The sequence below is a fragment of the Mus caroli genome, chromosome 8 (genome assembly GCF_900094665.2).
Source record: "Mus caroli chromosome 8, CAROLI_EIJ_v1.1, whole genome shotgun sequence".
Taxonomy (NCBI): Eukaryota; Metazoa; Chordata; class Mammalia; order Rodentia; family Muridae; genus Mus; species Mus caroli.
In genome coordinates this window covers 31,715,644-31,724,642 of record NC_034577.1, presented here as the reverse complement: position 1 = coordinate 31,724,642, position 8,999 = coordinate 31,715,644, and positions in this window count along the sequence as shown.

Genomic DNA, 8,999 nt, shown 5'->3' with positions numbered 1-8,999 from the left:
TATATATATATATATATATATATGTATATATATATATATACATATATATATATATATGTTAAGTTCAAAGATTTGTTATTGTCTAATTCTTATTCTGAAATAAAGAAAATATAAAACTGATCTTATTTCATGCATGTGCTTAACTATTTAACTTTTATTTGATTAAAGTTAATAATTTTATTAAAAATTTTTTCACCTATTAGCTGTTTAAAAATTAAGAAGGCAAAGCATTACAAGGTTACATGCTTAAAAGAATGGGAATCTTAATTCATTAGTATAATATATTTAAATATGCATAAACTGAACAAGATGTGAAAACATCAAGCATTACTTGAAAGGATATGAGGCACTTTAACTTGCATTATCCTTGCAAACATATACAGCTATCTTTATGCAGCTTTTATGAGAGCTCTGTATCCATGAATGTGTAGTGAAACTAGTCAGAACACATGCCATTGGGTAAATTAATCATAGAAAAAAATATCTTGGTGAAATTATACCATTTAAATTCTAAATAAAATTACAAATTCAATTATGTCCTCATACCTAATTTTACTAAGATTTAGAATAAATAAACCAAACAATAAAGAGGATACAGATGTTACGGAGAAAGTTGCCTATTGTCTTTCAAAAACAATTATGGAAACATCATCAGAAAAGAAGATAAAACCAAAATTCTAGAAATATTTTCTCCTTGTCTCTTTGAATCAATCTGCTATCAAATAGATTCCATTAGAATATATAGATAATCTTGAATTTATAGCCAGCTTAACATACTCCAATATGTCTTCAATGTATAGATGTATGTAATATAATTTAATGTGAGCATTTGAAAGTGACCTGTGTGGCCAGGAAGATAGATCAGCAGGTGAAGTGCTTTCCACAGCATGAGGCCATGCTTTCCAATACTGGCAATGTGGAAATGCCCAATTGCCATGACAACCCACCTGCATTCCCAGCACTGGGCAAGTAGAACCGGGATACGCTGTCTAGCTAAACAAGGAGAATAAGTGAGCTTTGAGTTCGATGAGAGATCTCTTCTCATTAAGTAAAGTTGCTAGCAACTGAGGAAGATACAGAGCATCAATTTCTGAATTCCATATACTCCACACCTGTGTACATGCTTATCTGTACACATACTCCCAAATACAGAAAGCATGCACAAAATGCACATGCACACACACACACACACACACACACACACACACACACACACACACACAAAGACACCACATATACATAAAGAAAAAAATAAGCGGAAAGTCCTAAAAAGTAAATGTAATAAAAATTGCATTTGTTTTATTGTATTTTTGTTTATTATTATTCATTAGATGTCAGTTTCTTTCCTAATGAGAGAGAGAAATGGTGTGGACCCAGAGGATTACAAAGTAAGGAAGAAGAACTTGAATGAGCTGGGGATGGAGAGACCAGTAATCAGAATATCAAAATATATTGTTTGCAAAACATCTATCTTCAACAAACATGAGTGGCAAATAATAATAATAATAATAATAATAATAATAATGAAATTATTCCTAATGATATTCTGCTATACTCATCAGGGTGACTTGTCCAGTCATAATCAAAGAGGCTTCCTCAGGCAACAAATAGGAGCAGGTGCAGAAACCCACAGCCAGGTGTTATGCAGAAAGACTCTAAATGTCTCCATCAATACCCTTCAGAGATGGGTAGCCTGAAAAAGAGGGCTAGAGAAGACTGTAAGAGTCAAAAGGTATGGAGGACACTAGCAGAATGTGGCCCACTGAATCAACTAAGCAGGGTTCCAATGGACTTAAAGACAGACCTGGCAAGCATGAAGCTTGCATAGGTCTGCACCAGATCTTCAGCATATATGCTGTGGCTGTTAGCTTCGTGCTTTTGTGGGACGCCAAACAGTGGGACAGGTGTGTCTCTGACACTTTTGCCACCTCTTTGATGTGTTTTTTCCTATTGGGTTGCTTCGTCCAGTCTTGATATGAGGGCTTTTGCCTTGTCTTGTTTTATCTTGCTTTGTCATCTTTGTCTGTTGTCTTTGGGAGTCCTGATCTATTCTGCATAGGAAATGGCAGAGGGGTGATCTAGGGGATAAGGGGAGGTTTCAGGAGTGGAGGGAGGGTAAATGGTGGTCAGGATGTATTCTATGACAGAAGAATCTATTTTTAATAAAAAAAAATTTAAAGTGTTAACAGAATGACAAATGAATTTGTTAGTAGTTGAAACAACAAAATAAAAAAACGTTAAAAACAAAGTAAATGTTCTTTTATATTTTGTCTTCTATATTCTAAAATTATTTGCTGTGATTGTGAATGTCTATCCATCTTGAATTAAAATACTTAGACATAAAATTGCTTGGACATTTTAAGGAGGGTAGAAATTCAAGATCAGAACCTGAGATTCTAATCACCTTGTTTCTTTGCATGTCACGTGAGGACTTGGTTACTCCCAAGCTAACTGAGGGTCTGAGGCAGTCTATCTCAAGCATGAGACCACTTTGCATGCTCAGATGACAGCAGTACAGGCTATGAAGTGCAATGCACTGGAGAATGATACAAAATGCTCTTCAGAAAACAGTGACTTGATGGATTACCATGCCAGCTGGTCAGGAGTGGTCACTTGGTTATGCCTGATCTGTTCTGAATAAGCAGCAATGTGATTTCAAATTCATTCCAGTGGACAATGGGCCTAATTCTTTGAATTACAAACAAAAGGGTTTACACAATGAATGATTTTGGACATATCAATGTTACTATGATAACCTTACAGCTGCACATTTTCATATGCTATACACAATTTCCTTTTACTCTAATGAGTAAGCATGGCAGGCATATAATCAAAGGAGTGAATTTGAGAGAATGAAGAATAGAGATGACAAGTTGTCACACACTTGATAAATTACATTCTATCATGTAATTCAAGGTGCAAAATAAAGTTATATGAATTATAAAAGTTGTCTAATCTCCCTCAAATGACTGTACTTGATAAACTGTCTTTCAGAGCATCAAACAAAAAACATGCCTTAGCATATATCACATATGACAATTAAAAAATTAAATTCCATTACATTTAATTACTCCTGGGTTTATACACACCCCCAAAAAATTGTTGTTTAAGGAAATTAACTAATTATTTTCTAGTATCTTTCGGTTTTAATGCATATATCTCTTCATTTATTTGCTGTATCACATTGACTACCTGTACATCAGATACAATTATGAGACTGTTAAATAAATTACACCTATTAAAGAAATAGGACTGAAAGTTAAATTGGTATTTCTATACTGATGGGCAAAGGCAGATTATAATTAATACACACAAGCACGTATAATAGTGCATCCTAATGTTGTAAGTTCCATGAAACAATATGAAACAGATGATGGCATGGTGAATATTCCCATAATGATAAACACAGTAAGAATAGAAGAAGCCTTAATATATCAAGGCATAAAGGCCTTCTTTCCCATATTCCTAGTATTCTACTGTAGTGTGCTTCCTGAGTCTAGAGGGTACCAAGGCATGCTTTGAAAGGAAAAAGAAAAGTCAAGTACAAATGTTAACTTCAACTTTTAATCAACAGCTGAAATCCAAACCACAAACTGATGCCAACATCTCCAGCCTGGCTTTTTGTCTTCTACAGACCCAGTAGCTTGCCTTTCACCCACACCAAGAGGGCTGTTGACCTTGTCTCCTGGTCACATGCAGAAAACTCTACATGTTTGAATATAAGTGTAAGAACTTGGCTAGTATAAGATATTTATTTCTATATGGAATGCCTCTCTCAAGAAAAATGATATTTTAATAAGATTTATGAGCTTTGATATCAGAAAGAGGACTCTTAGTTTGTAACATGATACCTTTCTACCAGAAAATCATAGTTTCTCTGAAGTTTTACCCTTATAAAATTCTTGCGAACATCAAATGTGAGTCTTGTCACGTTAAAGAATATCTCTCTCTCTCTCTCTCCTCTCATTTGTTTTATTGCTCTTTTAATTTTTTTTCTTTACCTGTTTTCTTCTTGATGGGACTCTATCAGAATGACTAAATTGACCTTACTGTTATTATAGTAAAACACTGATGGCATAAGAGTCAAACTAAGAGTAATTTCATAGGACGAATGTGATTATATTAAAAAAATTTAATTTAAAAAATTTTGTGAAAGCAAAGTTTGGACAGTGTTTGAACCTAGAAGCTATTTTTAAAGTGGAGCAGTTATTTTTTTTTATCCACAGATTTTTAAATTAAAGTTGTAATTTAAAACTTTGCAAAAAGTTACTTTCTCTTCAATGTGCATTTATGCTACAGTGGGGAAAATAATTCTGCCTTTAGTTATGCAGAAAATTCTTTATCTGGGATTATAAGGAGTAGAGTTTTGTGCAATGGTCCCTAAATTGTACACTGTCATGCAGACATGTGGTCAGCAAGTTCCAAATAGTTCCTGACTACAGACCAGTAATTCTGCCTTGTTAGAAAAACAGTATCTGTGTTCAAACTTGTGAATGAATCTTAGAAATTAGTTGTAGCTTGAATACTGAATAAAAAGTGATAATCAAGAATTAATAGGTAGAAGTCAACTCTTCTCAATTAACATACATAATTGGCTTTAGGTGAAACACTGGTTTTTATATATAAATCCATCCATGATAACTTCAGTCAATTAACATTTTCCACTAATTGATATAAAATAATGTGGATCCTTCAAATCCTATACTTGTGCAGTCCAGGCTTCTCAGAGCAGAGTGTTGGGATTATTCTTCTTGGAATATGAAGTCATAAAACGAAAATAATATCAAACGTAATCAGTATAAAATATACATATAATCATTACATATATATGAAAGAAATTATCTGTTTCAAATATTGAATAGATTGTTAGGGAAAGTTAGAATTTTCCTGAACCTTATGTTCTAAAGACAAGGTCACAGCTTCCATCTGGTAGATCAAACTGCCTGTAACTCCAGCTCCAGTGGGGCCTGGCTCATCAGAGAGCACCAGCATTTACATGCACAGAGCCCACATACTCACATACTCACAATTTTAAAATAAGATCAATAAAACTACAGTTGTATACTTGAGTATTCTTTAGACTTTTGAAGAAATTGAACTCTTTGTATAAAATAAGAATGAGGTACATAACTGTCTTCATGATATTCTTGGCACATTTCTCCAAAATATTTATCATACGGCCTAAGATAATCTTCCTTTTCGTAGGCAATCAGAGCATGTGGCTGTCAGTTAATTCGCCTGCATGTCTTAGTTGTAAAGCAGAAGCAACTGCAAGAATAAAATCAGCTTTCTAAAAGTTTAGGTTTCCTAGCACTCAGTACCTATTGGGGTCAACTTTTAGTATAGCCCTCTCAGGAATACCTTTCATAAAGAAACGTTAAATAGTTGAATCCCATTTTCATCACATAGAAATGCCCTACTCTTCTCTAAACTTTGACCTTTCAAATAAATATAGAATGATAGAACATCATTCGTCAAAGAGGCTTTCTGCTTAAGTGAAGTGTGTAGGAATCTGGCATTACCTGGTTGTGACATGCCCTTAATTGGACTTGGAAGACTGAGGAGTGATACGGTCCCACATCCAGTAGACAGTTGATACCTCTGGGGGGGGGGGACTTTTTCTTGATTAAAAACCTAGTCTTTAGCAAAATAAAAACCAAACAAATGAAAGAAAAACCAATGTGTGATGTAAGAATGTTCTGGGAATTTTAGGATATTTTGCTTGTGGTAAATATTTAAAAGCATGTTTTCAAGGCCAGGAAAGATGGTTCTGCTGTTAAGAGCACACACTACTCTTTCAGGGTTCTTGTGTCCAGATCCCAGCACCATGTCTGGTAGATGAAACTGCCTACAACCCCAGCTCCAGCAGCTGTGATTCTTCAGAGGACATGTGCACTTACATGCTCATGTCTGCCTCATACATACAATTAAAAATAAAATAAATAAAATCACATTTGCATTTTGGAGCACATTTTAGACTTTTGAAAGAATTGAAATTATTATTTAAGATAAAAATTTAATAGTTCTCATTTTAGGGTAATGAGAAAAAAAATAAATTTTGCAATGTGAGTTCATTTATGGAGGCAGACTAACTTCTATAAGTTTGCCTAATGCACTAATATAATTTTAAGGTATATGAATGTATTTCTTATCGTATGTTGAATAGTTTAATTTTAAATAAAACTCTCTTTAGCTAAATTATTGCTATAACAAATTCCTTATATTCTAATATTATTTTCCCTCTTATATATTTTCAAAGCATTTATAATGAATTATTAGATATACATACATATTTTAAATTCTAGTGCATAACATTTAGATTCAAGTAAATATATATAGTGAAGATTAAAGTCACATATATCTATTTCATATTAAGTAGAAATATTTTTTATTGATTAATTATTTTATTTATTTACATCCCAATGGTTGCTCCCCACCCAGTCCTCCATCTGAGTGTTCTTCCCCACTCCCCTACTTCTTGCTGTCTGAGAGGTTACAGCCTCCTCCCCACCCGTGGTATCTTCCCACCCTAGGACATCAAGTCTTACAGGATTAGCTGCATCCTCTCCCACTGGGGCCGGACAAGGCAGTCTTCTGCTATATATGTGGCAGGTGGGGTGGGGGTGGGGTGAGGGGGTGGGGGAGGAAGGACCAGCCTGTGCATGCTCTTTAGTAGGTATCTTGGTCTCTGAGTGCTCCCAGAGGCCCGGTTAGTTGACATTGTTGGTCTTCCTGTGAGATTGCCACCCCTTTCAGTTTCTTCAATCCTTCCCCTAACTCTTCTATAGGGGTCCCCCGACTTCTCCCCAATGCTATCTGTTTCAAATTAAATGCTGTCGGTTTCACATAATATCTGTTTCATACTCATTAGAAGTCGTATCCTTCTTCAAAATTGAGCATCTTTAGGGATAGATACATTTTGTTTTATGAAATAATAATATAAATAAGATAAAGTTGTGTGACTAAATAAATTTTGGACTTAAATAGTTATAAGGAAGCGTGGGGAGACCTTTTCATGTTTCTTATTTTGAAAATACACTTTTATTTTTCATTACTGAAGATATTGTGCACATGTCTACTTTTTACTGTCAGTTTATCTAAAAGAAACTGCATGCAGGAGACACCAGTAGCCATCATCAGTCAGAATGGGGAAGGGGCTAAGTACTGACTGATGTTACATTCCAAAAAGTGTTTGTAATTATTTGTTCCTTTGAACCTTAGTTCTACAAAAATCCCAGCAGTGGGGAAGGGATGTTAGACAAGGGTCTTGGCAAGAACAGTAACAAAGTGTCTGAGCGACAGCAAACCAAATAAGCATGATTATAAATAGAAAGCAACCTGTCTTCTTGTGAAAGCTTCTAGCAAGGACTGGGTGACTTGCAGAATGGAACAGAAGGCACCGGTGACCGTTATTTAACCATGGGAAGTTGTTGTACGGTGACAATCCCGTTGGATCATGTGTCATTCCAACCTCAAGCCTTTACAAGTTGCTATTTTATTTTTCACTTTTAAATATATTAACCTTGTATTGCTTTCACAAAGGAATGCAATTTACTTTGGTATTCCACCAATAGTAACAGTTGTGTACAGCAGGTAAAATCGATTTGTTTTTGTGTTTGTTTGTTTGCTTGCTTGCTTGTCTGTTTTTTAGTGAGGATAGTATAGTTTACTCTACTTGTTTGTTTTTGTATCACCATACAAAGCAGTTCCATCGTTCATTGTGGAATTTTTACACATGTGTTTTACTAAGCTCTCTCCATGTATGTACTGTTCAGTGCCCAGTGTTCTGCTACATGTGTCACTGTCACATTTGCCCTGTGGACATCTCCTACCTGGCTTTAAATCCTCTTTAGCTATTTCGTGGTGGAGGGAGTTGCCTTTCTTGTTTTGTGACCTGTGACCACCCATTCAGCCAATTATATATGCACCCAATATATAAATACTAAAATCTAAAATTAGTCCATGTGAAATAATCATCTTTGCGCATGTATGTTATCAACATTAGTAATTTGCTCATCCATCAATTTTTCTTCAAATTTTATTTTGCACTGTTGTCTGAATAAAGTTCCATGCAAATTTATGATATTTTTTATCATACATTTGACTGATGGACATATAGGCTGGGTCCATTTCTTTGTGATTGTGAATAGCTTGGTATGATAATTTTAGGGTTATATAAAACATATTAAAAAACTAAATAGGATTTCTAGAGGGTAATATGCCAAAGAATAGAATTTAAAAATGAGCCATTCTGAACTAATACAAAAATGAAGGCTATTGAATAAAAAGTTTGAAAACATTTTGGGTCCTTTAACACTGACTCTCTGACAAACAAACTGCAGAAAGCAAGAAACCCTGATTTGGTTGACTTTTGTGCATTGTGTAAAATATCTACCCACATGGTAGCAGGCTCATCTATGTTAGCTACTACATACTTACACAAAGTGAACCAGCATGTGTTAACTATGCTAGAATCAGTGGCCATTCGACATGTTAGCTTGGATGGTTACGATATATCTGCAAACATGGAATAATTTATTCTATATTCCAATTGTAACATGTCAATAAAAGTTGGAAAATACTTTATTATATTTATATTCACCATTAGAGGAAAACAAAACCAACTAGGGCCTGACACATGTTAGAGACTCGGCTTCTGCACTTCTGCCCTTTACTCTAGACCAGGTCCTGATCAAGGCAACAGTGATTAAAATCCAAGTATGTTTAGGGAACCTAACTTGACCAAGTAAACTATGGTCATGACTAATACACTTTACAATAGATGCTCATCTGGTAAATAATCGTTTAAACAGTAAAAGGGCTGACAGATAGTATACACCGGTGCATCAGCTGCCTTTGAACATAGTGTGTGTTCACTTAGAATCTGTCTGTTTGCAAGGTCTAACTGCTGATGGTATTCTTTCCTCCCTTCCTTCCTTCCTTCCTTCCTTCCTTCCTTCCTTCCTTCCTTCCTTCCTTCCTTCCTTCCTTCCTTCCTC